This window comes from Anopheles coustani, chromosome 2 (genome assembly GCF_943734705.1).
Source record: "Anopheles coustani chromosome 2, idAnoCousDA_361_x.2, whole genome shotgun sequence".
NCBI classification, from domain to species: Eukaryota; Metazoa; Arthropoda; class Insecta; order Diptera; family Culicidae; genus Anopheles; species Anopheles coustani.
This window is the reverse complement of record NC_071289.1, coordinates 53232853-53248207: the sequence shown is the minus strand read 5'-3', so window position 1 is coordinate 53248207 and position 15355 is coordinate 53232853.

Genomic DNA, 15355 nt, shown 5'->3' with positions numbered 1-15355 from the left:
TTGACAGATCGGACGAATAAGCTCGTTCCCGCTGGATATTCTGTCGAATCTGGGCTACTTTTTCCCGTTCCCGCCACCGGGAATTTCCAGGTAAAAGCGGTTTAACCGCTGTTTAAACGTAGTTGGAATTCGCGGTGGCGGGAACGGGAAAAAGTAGCCCAGATTAGACAGAATATCCAGCGGGAACGACCCAACTGACGGTGACATGCAACATTGCCCCGTTTCCCCACATTCCAACCCCCTTAAGTCCAGTACTGTCAGCTTTCTCTTGCACACTTTGTCTTCCCACTCGTTCTAATGATGAACCGGTGTGCTAGGGGGGAAGTCACATCTGCCCTTTCACATCTTCCCTTTCAGTCTGGCACATTGCAATAGCGGAACCGATCGTGTAGCATTCCCATACTGCACAGTAACCCGTGTGTGTGTTGGTGCACTTCATGTCGGTCAATCATGTACAGAATAAAAAAGGGCGTTTGTATGAATGCCATCACGCACCGACTGTCAATCGCGCGCGGTGAAGTTTTCAGTCTTCAAAACAACTAGCGCTAGAACAGTCGTGTTGAAAAGTGTGAAGTGTTTTTCCAAAGTTCATGGTGCCCAATGGGAATCTTATAGGAGAAAAAGCGCATCCATCAACAAGTCCGCGACGGCGTCAGCTCATGGACGATCTGGTCCGTAAAACGGATGAGAAGTTTGATCGTTTGGAAGGATCTTGGAATCGGTAAGTAAACAGTGTGATAGAGCCATCAACATCATGACCGTTAAAACAGCGATTCGTTAATTCCTTTTCTTTGTTTGTTTCGTTCAACAGAAATAACACCAGAGGAAGAAGCCGCCCTTAATGTTCCGGGAGAGCAAAGTGTAGAAGTAGAGTTCGAATTTAATAAAGAATAGAAATTTCCGCGTCGACGGATTGCGCAGAACACAACACTGTTTTCTCATTTGATATCCGAAACGCATTATATAAATGTGTGCATGCCAATATGGTGAAATAACACGCACACCTTCATAACCCCCTGTTTGACACTAACACTACCACAAAATAACCGATTGTATGTTGCACCCCACCCCCTTTTTTGGTGCAACACTTTGTCTTGTTATCCATCAAAAAAATTAACTAACAACATGAAAACAATATGTTAACAAGATAAAATCCGCCAGTTGGGGAGCTTATTCGTCCGATCTGTCAAAATGAAGCTTTGTTTACGTTTTAGTTTGTTTACGTGATCTACATTGGTGGCAGGTAAAAAAGGAATTGTGAATCATTATCAAATATAAAGTTTATGATTGGTGTTGTTGAGTTCCTCCTCCAAAATTTTGCGTAGAAGACTACTCGCATTTTGGTTTCTCTCCAACAACATCGGCCGCATCCATATACGTTGCCCATACCGACGTTGTTGTAGCAAGCGAATGAAACTTTTCATGAAACGTTTCAATTAAGCAAATGCGTCCGTTCCCGCCAGGTCGTAGTTTCGCGATTTTTAAACATAGCGGGAACGAAATCCGTTTTTTTCATATGGAGTTTTCCGTCGTCCAGCGGGGTTCCCGCTTCCCGACAGTTACATGTTTGTGTTTCGGGTTCTGGGTTCTGGCTTTCGTCATAACTTTCCTGACTGTACATTGTGTTACAAAGTGTGGATTAAGAACGTTGTGTGGTTCTAGCGTGTTGTGTTGTGTTGTTACAAAGTGTGATAAGTGTGATGAGATGTGGGTTTGAAATATAGTGTGTGATATGATAAGGATACGTGGGAATTGTGTGATGTGCGTAGCGTATGCTACACTATGTTGGATACACCTTGACATTTGTTTACAAGCTTGTTTTGCTTGTGTTTTAAAACTGAGTTTAAATTGTAAAATTTAGATGATTCTATCTAAAATTAGTGATCAAATAAACCTTCAACTACATCTGCAGTACTGAAACTTAATGTGTGAAAAGTTTCAAAAGCGACGGTTTAGTATTGGTCGAGTTTTTAGTGTACACAGAACTCCAGTTTTAGTGTACACAGAAATACATAAAAAAAAGCAAAAATATGTAGCAGATTTATAATCTACGGTGAAAAACTATCTATCTTATATGTTATCGTTCTATCTTATCTTGACTGCCTAGTTCAATTCAACTTCTATTCTTAACTCAACGAAACTATGAATCTTATGGCGTGACTACATCAAGCGTACCATACCAAAAAACTGGTACGCTTCAAGTGTCAAAAACCGATTTTTCTGTCAGAATCGACCGATGCAAGTGTAGTCACAAAACCTCTCACTCTAACCCTATGCTTTTTCCTGCTCACCTTACACATTCAAATTAAGTCAAGCAGTTTTCGGTTAAACGGGAAGCCGTACGAAATTTATATGAAAATTCCAGGAAAATACCTTGTTTACGTATTGCCGCTGTGCAATTATTAACTCGTCAGTCATTACCGTGTGTTTCGCGAAGATGGATTACGCAGTTGAGTTTGCTAACGCCTCACTCGTTTTGTTAACTATTGCCAATAAAGAGTTGCAAGATAGAAAAAAAACCTAGAGAATGGTGGATGCGGCCTGTTTTATTCCGTCGGAATGAAGATGGGAATAAACTACTAGATGACCTCCTGGAGGAAGAAGTAGATGAAGCGACCCAGCTGGTCCACCACCCTGCCTTCCCCTAACCCTTCCCGCGAAGCCTGCAATCGCCATCTCTACTTGCACCAACGCAAGCCGTACCCATGAGCAGCGTTCAGCGAACACAACGCAAGACTCGGAATCCGCCAACCGCCACCTTCACCCGCGCCCACGCGGCCGCCCGAGTTAAAGAATGCACCGAGTCAGGTTACATCCTGCGCGCATCGCTTTGACCAAGATTTTAGCTGGACAGGAGAATGCGGGTCACGACGCGTTCCGCCAACGACGCGTCGAAACAAAGCCAGAGCACGCGTCAGCAGAATGCAGCCGCAACAACACCGCCTGGTTAGGGAATGCTCCGAGAGGAGTGAATGTATGCTCCGAATGCACGGAACCCCGACAGCGTCGATTCGGGTTACATCATGAGTACGTCGCTTGGGCTAGGAATCCAACTGGACAAGATAATTCCTGTCGCGACATGTTCTGATCGACGAATCAATGCAAACAAAATGATGGAAACGCTGCGGTAGCTGGTTTCCTTTCGAAACGTGGGAAGCGCTGTGGTAGCCGGTTGGGCCCATCGAATATGTTTGGGCGAAGCCGGGAGGGTTGGTCAACGGGAGAATGATGAAGGGTATCGGGCCAGCGGGGATAGCAAAATAGCATATAAGGAACCAAATCATTATAATAAAGGCTCTCAGTTTGGCTCGGAGTTTGGACCTGGAAGTGCCAGGGAACAGTAGAATCCGAAATTTGTCGACTTTTATCTACAGGTCCTCACGTCGTCGATCCGTTTCTTCGCCGTTCGAAAGTCTGCTTCGCATCTGACAGTAAAGTTTAAGGTAATCGGTAGAAGCCACTCTGCCTGGCCATTCGGTCCGTTTCATAGACAAGACTATTAGAAACTTTTTTCGGATGAGAACGAAGGATTTTGAATGGTTGCTTTCGATAGTAGGACCAAAAATAGAAAAGCAAGATACGCGATTTCGCCGGCCAGTTACTGCCAAAGAAAGGCTTATTATAACGTTAACGTTGCGACAGGAGAAAGTTTTACTTGTCTGCAATATTTGTTTCGGGTGAGCAAGGCAAATGTTATAATACTTTTTCGGATTAAAAAAGCTCCGCTCAGGCGTCAGGCCAATACCACTCACTGACCTAGTCCGACTCGGAATCCTAATATTCCGCTTCCGTGATGTTGTCATCGGGAAATTCGTCAACTACTGCCAGAATCCGGCGCTCAATAATACTCATATCGCCAATTCTTTTAGCCCGGAGTTTTGCTTCTAAATATTTTGTAAAGGGGTCCACCATGTTTTCCTCGTCCATGCGCTTTGTTATTTTCTGGCACATTTCGTTGTAGTTATGCATGGCAATAATGGATTTGGCTCGGTTTTCCGTTTAATCCGAGGCACTGGCTGTCGTGTGTTGGACACCTGCTGTCGGTTCGCAAACATCGACGCTGGCTTCGAGATCCATTGCTTCGGGTTCTTCCAATCCTTGGCAGTTGGAGGTTGCACCGGTCCTTGGGCTCAATCGAGGTATCCGTGACTGAATCAGAGAAAGGGTTGGGGCTGCTGGATGTTGGCAGCTGAAAACAAGTGAAATAACGATTTGTTTATTTATGTTTATTATATTATTGTTATAATAAATGACTTAGTAAAAAATAAAACGTATCCGGTTCAGCATCATCCCCCATAGGGCTTAATGCAGCATGATCGTTCGAAAAGATGAAGTGAAATAACGTGTTTTTTTCCTTTTTCAGCTACCATCTACAAAAAAAGAGTGGCTTGATGTTTCGCATGAGTTTTTCAAAAGTGGGGATTTCCTCATGCGATCGGAGTAATAGATGGAAAACACGTACGGATACAAGCACCACGGCATAGTGGTAGTGAATATTTTAACTACAAAAATTTTCACAGCATCGTTCTATTAGCGATAGTTGATGCAAATTATAACTTTTTATACATTGATGTGGGCGCTAAGGGTTCTGTACGAGGGTTGCCTTTTAAATTTCGGGATTTGGAAAAACTGGTGATGCAATCTGTTAATTAACAATTTTATCGTAAAGTTTGACGTTTTTGAGGTTATCCGTACTCAGAACGTTTTGACATACGAGCGCTATTTGTGTTGTTAAAAAAATGTTTAAAGTTTCAATCGACACGAGTCTTTTTTGAGAGATCTTCGCTTCTTCAGGTGTTGAAAAACGTTGAATTTTCAGTTTATTTTTTACGTACAGGAATTAAAAGAAGTAATTTGGTGCTAGATCCAGGACTATATGGCGGATGACTCATCAAATCGATGTTTTGAGTACTCAAAAATGCAGTTGTTTGAGCCGATGTGTGAGAGCTCGCATTGTCGTGGTGACGGGGTATCCGTCGACAGCGGTTGAATTTCCTGATTTCTTGGAACACAACTGGCAAACAAATTGTTGTGTACCCGGGGGTGCAGACGACGTGTGCGCGTTCTTCGGGGCCGAAGAACGCGCAGACGATGTGCGCGTGTTAGCAAAACTCCTCCCCGAAAGAAACTCCTGCAGCGAGAGTGAGCGGCACTATACTACTTTCCTTTGCAACCGTACAGGAAGCAACGTAAAATCTGAGCTGCACTCCGGATTTCAGAATGCTTACGCACACAATCTTAAAAACGCCTTACATCCCTAGATGCGCAGCTTTGGGTTTTCTCTAGTGGGTTGGCCATGGAGGAATTTTAATTATTTTGCTAGCTGTTATCTCTTGTAGAGCCAACAGACCAATGAAAAACATTTTATGCAAAGGGTATTTGAAAGCGCTATCGAAAAACATAAGCGCTATCATGAGTTCATTGCAATAAAATAAAAATCATTGGGTTCATGACATTATGGTTGGAGGACAATAGATCATGTGGTAACTGAGAGGTTGAGCCCTTCAGACAATCGTGCAACCAATCTTCTCAAATGCCCTGTTTTCATGTCACTTTCAGAGGACTTTTTGTATGAGCCCGGAACGGCTGACCTACATAACTGGAACTACAGGTTGGATCGCCACAGCTTTTCATGTATATTACTAAGGTGGTAGTGAGTACCAAAATGAATAAATTTTGAAGTTGATATAGATACACAGATAAAAGTATTCCTTAAAATTCCAATCAAACAGGTTGGCTGATACAGGAATCGTATGATAGGTAACTGTTGATCAATATAAATTTGTTTCCCTGTTTCTATTGTTTTTTCGTTAAAGAACGGAATTTAAACGTTTATTAGGAATGTTTGTTTGGGTTATCCTAAATTGCAAGATAGCGCTATTTTTACCAGTTATATGGTTCTGTATGACCTTGCGGCTGATACAAAGTTCAGGCATTTTGCTCTAGCTCTAGTTTGGTGTGAACCGTTTCGTACTCATACGAAAAGTTCTCTGAAGGTCATATCAAAATAGGACAGACTTGCAACTTGAGATCCACGGGACTCTCGTACTCCATTCAAAATTTTGCATACACCGTCACATTAGAACAGCAACCAGCAACCTTAGCGCCCAACTAGGGGCTCTAGTATTTGGTGACAAATTAAAAGAAACAATTGTAATACTCATTCCTTTTCGGGTCCTCCAACAGTAACAGAAAATCCTGCCTGCAGCGGAAGTGAGAGTTCAGAAAACCCGAACATTTTCTTATCCTGTCGCTCTTCTGGTAGGCAATGGAAAACACGAAAGTTGCCGAAACCGGCCCGAAAGGTTCCGAACAATTTTTGTCACTACCACAGCTTTGATTTGTGTACGTACACGAAACGCCGAACTCGTTGCGTCTCCCTTTTTCATATAATCATTATTGTTCTTCCTTCTCTCTCGAAACTGTTTCATCGGCATTTTTCTCAGTACTTCGTGCTTTTTGCATGTGCCGAACATACATCGGAGGAAGATGGAAGAACAAAAATTATCATAGGATAAAGAGAGAAGTAACGATTTCGGCATTTCGTGTACGTACACAAATCAAAGCAGTGGTAGTGAAAAAAATTGCTCGGAACCTTTCGGGCCGGTTTCGGCAACCGTCGTGTTATCCATTGCCTACCAGTAGAGCGACAGGATAAGAAAATGTTCGGGTTTTCGGAGTTCCCATTCCCGCTGCTGGCAGTTTTTCCTGTTACTGTCGGAGGAGCAGGAAAAGAAAGAGTATTATAATTGTTTCTTATGATATATCGCTAAATTATGGGTCTCCTAGTATGTCCCTTCCTTAGAAAGTTCCTTAGAAAGATACCGTAGTCGGCCTTTCGTACACCAAGGGGTCTTAAGTGCGACCTTCCAGTTGGCACGTGGTGTGTTGGAACCGTTTTGTTATAGCACCGCGGCTATTATTTTACTGCTATGAGTTTGTAAGAACGCCTGTTTTCGTTAGCTCTTTAAAATGTCAATCCACAAAACGTCTGTTCTTATGTCTGCAACAGTTTTGGAGGAAAGATTTACATGACATAAAATTTACATTTCTTGAACCCCTACGCAGTGTTGCTTATAATACTCAGAAGACAGCATTGATCATAAAACGGAACCATATACCTCGGCTGCGCGAGTCATAATGGAACTGCAGTTGTCCGTCACTGAGAACATCGGTCGGAGGTTACCGGATCAAGCAGCTTCCTTCTAACAACAGTCGAAGCTCAGCGTGCAGCATTGCCAGGCTCTGCTTGAATTTGCTCACTAATGTGTAGCCCATTGGCAAAATGTGCTGTTCAGTGATGAACTCAAGGTATGACATATGTGAGGAAGCTCCGGAACAAGCTATATGACCCAAGATTCGAGCTACCCATCCGTCGGCACAGTTTGTATATCCTGATCTGGAACTGCTTCACGGGTTAGGGTGTAGGACCTTCACCTTTGGCTAAGCGGCTTTGACGAAATTTGATGAGATATGCACGACGCAGCCGTGCAAAGGGATATTCAGATGCTCAAAAATGAGCAATGGATGTCGTGTACAACTTGTGTCCGACATTGCAGTTCTTCATGAGAAAACACCAACCAAAATGATTAAATTTCCTTCATGGTAAAACAATTAAAGAAAAACCAAAGATGCGCATCTAGGGATGTACGTTACTTGTAAGGTAGTATGCGTAAACATCCCAAATTTACCTTGCTTTCTGTACGGTTGTAAAGAAAAGCAGTATATTGCTGCTCACTCTCGCTGCAGGAGTTTTTTTCGGATTTTGCCGAAGCTAATCCGCACACTTCGTCTGCGCGTTAGCCGCGCCCGAAGAACGTGCAGACGACGTGTGCACACCCCTTACCACTCAGAATAGACTGTTCTGCGTTGTTCTAGAGGTTTGGTTGCGATATATCCAGTTTTTCCGAAAAAACATGCGACCATTTGCTTAGAAGTGCTTCGTGCGTGAACAACTTTGGTTGGATTCGCCTCATCTTGAAACACCCATACAGTCGATTGCAGTTTAGTTACAGGCTCATTAGCGTAAATCCACGACTCATCACCTGTCACGATATTAAAGACGAGTTTTGAAGCACCGCAATCGTATTTTTCGAGCATTTCTTCCATCCAATCGACATGAGTCTTTTTTTGAGAGATTGACAAATTTTGTGGAATCCAACACCATCAAATTTTCTTGACAGTTAAATGTTCATGCAATATTAAGTATATGCTGGTCCCAGTAATACCTAAGGTTGTCTCTATCTCACAAAAAGTCACATGACGATCTTGCAATATCCGTTCACGCACATCCGACAACTGATTTTAGACGACCTTCACGAAATTCATCTTGGAGTGAACTCCGACCACGATTTAATTTTCCAAACCATCGATAAATACTGATCATTGATGGAGCTTCATCACCAAAAGTTGAATTAAGTTCATTCATGCACTACTGCTGTGTCAATTCACGTTGCAAAGTTGCAAAAAATAATCGCACGAAAATGTCCACGACCCAATTCCACAATTTGGCGGACATTGACACTTTTAACATTTTTTTAACAACACAAATAGCGCTCGGGTGTCAACACATTCTGAGTATGTATAACCTCAAAAACGTCAAACTTTACAATAAAATTGTTAGTTGGTAGATTGCATCACCAGTTTTTTCAAATCCCGAAACTTAAAAGGCAACCTACGTATCAGATGGCAGAGTGTTTCGTAACTCAAGTATTCATGCTAAATTTGAAACTGGCTTAACATTCCTGAACCTGATATGTTACGTAATCCATAGTCCATAAGAGCTCCTTCACCAATACGACGTTTTGGAGGATATAATTCTATTCAGTCGATAGAAAGAAATTTCAATTACCGATTGTCACGAGCACGAATGCTTGTTGAGAATGCTTTTGGTATTCTAAGTAGCGTTTTTCGTATATTTAGAACGTCCATTATGCTACAACCAGCTGTGGCCAAGGAAATTGTGAAAACAACAGCCTTGCTTTTGAACTTTATTAGAAAAAACAATCAAAACCATCCAAATTTTGCCCGAGTTGGGGAAATAACACAAAGCTTCAACACTTCGGCGGTATATACAAACAGCTGCAATCTCGAACCTCTAGACAATTTTGCCATAAGGCCTGCCCGCAACATACTTTCAATACGAACTCGCACAGCTCATGATTTGGCATGGAACTAAAACTATTTCTTTTTCCTATTTTTGTTAACTATAAGTTATTTTGAAATCAAAACTTGTATGAAGCTATTATAGTTAAAATATATGAATTACAGTTTGTTTTTAGCGTTAATCCCTTTATATCCTTTATTATTTATATAATATCTTACTTCTTAATTGATTTATTGATACAAGCTGAAGTTGTGTTATCTGGAGAACCAGTCATATATGTTTTTATAAGTGAAGGGTTCAGCCTTTAAAAATAGCTATATCACTATAACGAATCAAACCCTAATAAAACAATTACGGAAAGTTCATTAACACGTTAAGCAACACGTCGGTCCCGTGGGGCCGACAGTGTTCTTTCCCATAAGCCGGCGTCAGTCTGCTCGGACCGACAGAGCCCCTTAGGTAGGCCGGCGTTTCTACGAATCGCTGGCAGAACGGAAAGCAGGTCAATTTTTGCATGGTGCTTAACGTGTCAACAAATAATCGTGTTATACTACGAACCAATTTGTATTAGTGTAATTTTATGCACAACTTACCGAATCCACAGTATCCCCTACATCAACAGTTTCTCCGAGGAACCCCGTCGCTTCCCAAGCATACCAAACAGGTTGTTTATTTTGCTGTGAGCCTGCAAGAACATATCATATGAATCGATAACAAAGCTACACATCATTTGCTTAAACAAATACTAGGTGGAATCGCATACGGATTTGTTTATTTAACCATGGTTTAATCAGCCGTCTAGCGTTCATTTTGGATGAACCGCGTTCATTTGTCATTCATTTGTGTCAAATTAAACCATGGTTTAAAACTAAACAAACGATTGTCACACACCCTAGGGTTTTCCGGGTAAAAGTTTCGAGCAGTATAATAAACCATGGTTTCTGGCATCGCATACGCTCTGACTTCAGCGTTGACGATGGTTTATTCTATGATGTGTCTGGGGTAGTTGTTTAATAAACAAATCTTCCGCGCAAGATATTTTATTGTAAAATATCCTTAGGGAAGTCGATATTTTTGTGGAACTAGCCACAAGAATATACATTTTTAACATTGGAGTGGATCAAAAAGCTTTAATAAAAAAGTAAAAACACAAATAAATACCGGTTATGTCGCCGATGGGCAAACGAGTGTTTAAAGAACATTCGGCAATTTTACTCCTAAGTTACTATGGATAGGACTAGTTATTGAACATTTTTTTATATTTGTTAGCTTATCGAAAAACACGTGAGTTTTTTTTAAACAGATTTGGTTGGATTACGTGGCTTAACGAACCGAACCATATCCGGTTGTATTAACGAAGGCAAAAAATGGCGTATTTCACCTAATTTTTCTAATAAAAATAGGAAACGAAAAATTGAGAGATATGTACGTTATATGTTTTAGCATTTTCTTATAATTTGAATGCAGTTTGCAGTTGAGCCAAATGTCTTGCTTCGATACGAATCAGTCGTTATAATTTTCTACGATATGGAAATCCACTAGAATATTTTCTGTGGCATGAATTGGTGGCAGAAGATTTACTTTGCATTAATTCCCGTTGTAAAATGTCCCACCTCTTGCACTTAAACCAAAGTAAATGGCAGAATGGCCAATGTTTTTACGAATTACACTAGGTAAAAGATTTCACAGGTTTGTGTTTTCTATATCGTGTTGTTATTTTTTCATTAGCAGTTAATAAAAATGTACCAATGCCAAGAAAGTAACTAGTGAAAATTTTAAACAATAAAGAAAAATAAAGAAGTTGTTTTTTTTGATTAAAAATTGAGTTGAAAACGTTCAGAATAACATTTCAAATTGTTTGTAATCAAAGCGCAAAGTAGGCTTTGTATCAAAATTGCATCCAATGGTTTAACATTTAACCATGGTCAATTGAAACGGTACGCGATACCAAATTCGAGCGGCTAAAATAGACCATCGCTTAATTTAAGCCATGGTTAAAAATTAAACAAATTCGTATGCGATTCCACCTACTAACTTGATCTGGATGTTTGCGATTTGTTCACTCTCGCCCGCAGATTTCGATAATAATTTCGTAGCAACTTCCATCTTTCTCGTACCTCTGCTACCGCAATATCCACATTTATGGCTATTTGTTCCCACAAATCTTGCTGGCGTATTTTGTTTTTGTATTTGGGGTCAGTCTTGCTCCACAAAGCGGGTCTGGCCTGAACCTCTTGGATAATCAGCAAGTTTTGCTCTTCGCACTGTTTTTCCTATAAATAACGGGAAATTAAAACACAAAACACCTGCAATTGCCTTAAGTAATTCTTACTTCTTCGGTTTTTTGGTCGGTTTTTGATTTCTTGTACATTTTGTTTTGCTTATTGGAGATTATTTTTATCCACACAAGAAGTTGCACGAATGACTAAGTTATGACTGACAAGAAAATAGAAATTGAAAATTGCTGCTTGTATTGTATTGGTTAAGATTGGGGGTCCGGGACAGCTGAGCGGTAGCGCCGGTTAGAAAATCGGCCCATGAGACCCTTCCCTGTACGAGAGGACTGACTATCTACGTACAACAGGGAAACAAGTCTCGTAAGCCCTTAACGGGCAGGCATGACCAAGAGGTCGTTACGCCAAGAAGAAGAAGAAGAAGAAGTATTGGTACAGTATCAATATGTATCAACAAATGACTTGACCGGCAATATTCAATTCCTTGACCGTGTTAGTGGATATAATTTTTTCAAAATAATACAAATCATATCAATTAATGGTGAAATCGCATACGTTTAATTTTACTCATTAATGGATTATGATTTCAAGATTGGCCTAGGTGTGCAACGATCTTTTGTTCTGCTTTTAACGGTCATTAATTTTGACGCAAAGTGTTAATAAATAAGTAGAACTATTTTTTTTATGCAAAGATTTATAGACGAATATACCTAATATCAAAGTTTGTATTACAAATAAGTTCGACAATTTGTTTTATCGAGAATTTTTGTTATGTTTTTTTACGATCTAACAAACAGCTACTCGACAAGTTCTAACCAATATGAAAAGTCGAGTACCTCATCGAGCTCTTTCGAGCACACCATCGTCAGCCAACCCAGAAGTGCTGGGTTGCATTTGGTATGGTACCCCAGCGAACGGCGGTACACTGAATATCGAGCAGTTTTTTGCCTTTTTCTTTCGGACCCCCCGATATCCGCTTAACGGGGGGTCGGATTACACGCACACAACGTTGAGTCAGAGGTGACACGCACACAAAGCGCGCCAGAAAAAAAGAGAGCAAAAACATAGTTGCTCTCGTATTCCGCTCTCTACTATGTCCAGCCCCACTCTTTCTCCCAGCTCGTCTTCAATTCTCACCAATGCGTCTTTTTCTACTATTTAGTCGTCATGTTGTCTCGATAGGATAAGTCGGTGCTATAATTGCTCTGGGCTATTTGTCAGTTGCCGATGCCCGAGGTTTAACATCCAATATTAACCTACGAGGAATGGACATCGATTTCCATGACGTTCCATTCTCTCTCCCATCACGCACGACTTTGCTCCGCTCAGGTGTAAGCACGGATGGTTTCGCTTACAACTGTTCGACGTTAATGATATGAATGGTGTATGTGTTCGATGCATGCATGGGGTATTGTTTTGATTGCGGAATGAAATTGCGTGAAGCTAATGGAATGAAATTGCATACATGAAACTAAGTTATTGCTTTATTTGTCGTTTAACTTCCTCTTATACTTTGTTTTCCGTACTTTTCACTATACAATTGAGTAAATGAAAGAACAACATTAAAACAACGATTAAAAATAATGAATTGCTATGGGCTGCAATACGGTAGTAACGCGTCTTCACATTAACGCAACTACGGCAATAATGCCGTTAATCGCTCTATGCACGTGTCAGCATGAGTAAAGGTCCATTGGATTTCGGTTCATGGAAATGAGCCAGAGTAAATAAAGTTAAGCCCTTTGCGTTAATTTTCGCCATTCACATTATTGAAACAAACAGAACCGTACAGCGATTGCTACTAATTTCAAACGTGATATTTGAAACCGAATTTAAATCTGGAGACCTCTACATTGCTCAGCAATCAGCTGTGCCAATAACATAGAAAACTCAGAGCACATGACAAACAAACATAGGTCCAATAAGAATGAAGGAGATAGCACATTTGAGGCATGCTCTTTTTGCACACAGCAGAAAGCATTGAAAGAGAATCCTAAACACGCATACAATGCATATGCCTTCCGCTTCACGCACACCATCAACCGGTTTTTATTCCGCGTTAACCACAAATGCATGACCCAATGAGGACGACAGAGTCAGGGCATAGCATCAATAGCAGCTATCTTGTTCTTGTCCACAGTAGAGGGTCGCGGAGGTGATATTCTCCCTACCCCTAGCCTGTAAAATGAACTGATTCGAGCAAAACCGTTCGCAGGGACGCTGAGCTCGACCGTACCAAGTTTTTGGTATGGTACTCTTGTTGTAGTCACGCCATTACACCTTTAATCTATACACCTGATCCTTTGCCATAATTAATATCTTGCTATGAACAATTTTAATTTTTTTAATCGCTTTTATATTTTCTATAATTCTAAAATAAATTCTACTACGACATAGTACATAAGGTATATTACACTAGGATTGTTTCTGTAATTAATCGTGGAAGGCTACCAGTGACTGTGATAAGCTTTAGTGCATCTTCGAGAGGCATATGATTTATACAATTGTATGCTCCTTCTTGTTCCACTGTGTCGTCGACAGATTCCAAATTCTCAATGCACTCATGTTCATCCAACCTTCCAGTAAGTAAAACATTGCTTCCTGAGTTAGCATTGTAACGGTTGAAAGCAACAGTTTCTTCTGGAGTTATATCTAAAATACGAAGAAGAATCAAATATTAATACACTGTTAAAGCACAGCCGGAAGGTGAGCTGCACAAACCTTGTTAATCTAATGGTCGTGGCATCTATCTAATCAGTTATCTTACTTTTATAATCGATGATTTATAAAAAAAACAACAAATCACGTACGCCGAATCTTTCATACATACCAACACCCAAATCCGGCCAAGGAAAAGTAGCAGAGGTCGACGATGCTCCATCATTAAATTCACGTAGGTCATTTAAACACTTTTCTTCTAACTCTTCCATGACATGAGTACGTTTCGTATAACATCAGGCATCATTTATTACGTTTGTCCATTTTATTACAAAATCTATGAAATATTAGCAATTTGATGAGATTCACAACAATCACTTTAGGCGACAAACCATGAAATGTCATCATAGTAAGAATTCTTTCGTTTCGTTTCGAACAAAGAAGAACATCAAGTTACCCACAGCAATAGAAGAAAACAGTGCGAAGAAATATTTTGGCGTTGATTGCAAATGACTAAGTACCCAACCTGGGGCCCGCTGGGCTAGATAACGTGAAGAGTGTGGAGAATTTGAGTGGTTTCACTCATTGTGAGTGACTTTGTACCGCGGGGGCACTCCTCTATGACGCGCAATCTTGCTTCGAGCATTTCTTGCTCGCACTGCTCGTCGATCCGCGTAAGTTCCGCTTCCAGCGCGGCGTTTTTTCACTCTCTATGTTCATTGCTCTATGTTGTTGCTCTGCATTCATCGTCGATCGATGGACGACGCTGAGTCGATGACGATGTCAAGCTCCTTCATAACGGCAGCTAGATCACACTTGGCTTACCGAGCTCTCCGCACCAACTCGTCCACTTCGCTCACGGATGACCCTCTCGACGCCTTTCTTCCGTGGCGGCCCGCATGACCGTTGAGCTGCCCAACGGGTCCGAAGTGACCGGCTGCACATCTCTCCTGCTTGGTGGCCTCTGGGTGGTAGGCGGATGCTGCTCCTGCACTTCACCGATGAGCTCTTCGTTAAGCGGGGCCACTGGGCGAAACATCACTATTCTCACTTTCGTAGTTGTGTAGGCTCGATCCGCGAAGGTTCCTTCGGTTCACTATCGCGACTCAATCGGGTTAACCTTTACCTCGAACGGTGAATGTTCCTTGGTGCAATCGCGTCAACTTAACACCTCCCGTTCGACGGAAAACACTCGCGGGTTAACTCGTCCCGTTCAACGGGAACCAACTACGCGCTTTTTTTTAATGTAAACGATACGCCCTCCAGACTATTAAGAACGATGTTTTTTGGTTATAAGCGTTTTTAAAAAACGCGGTGTTTTATTGGCGTCTGTCCACTTCTTTTTATACTATTACCC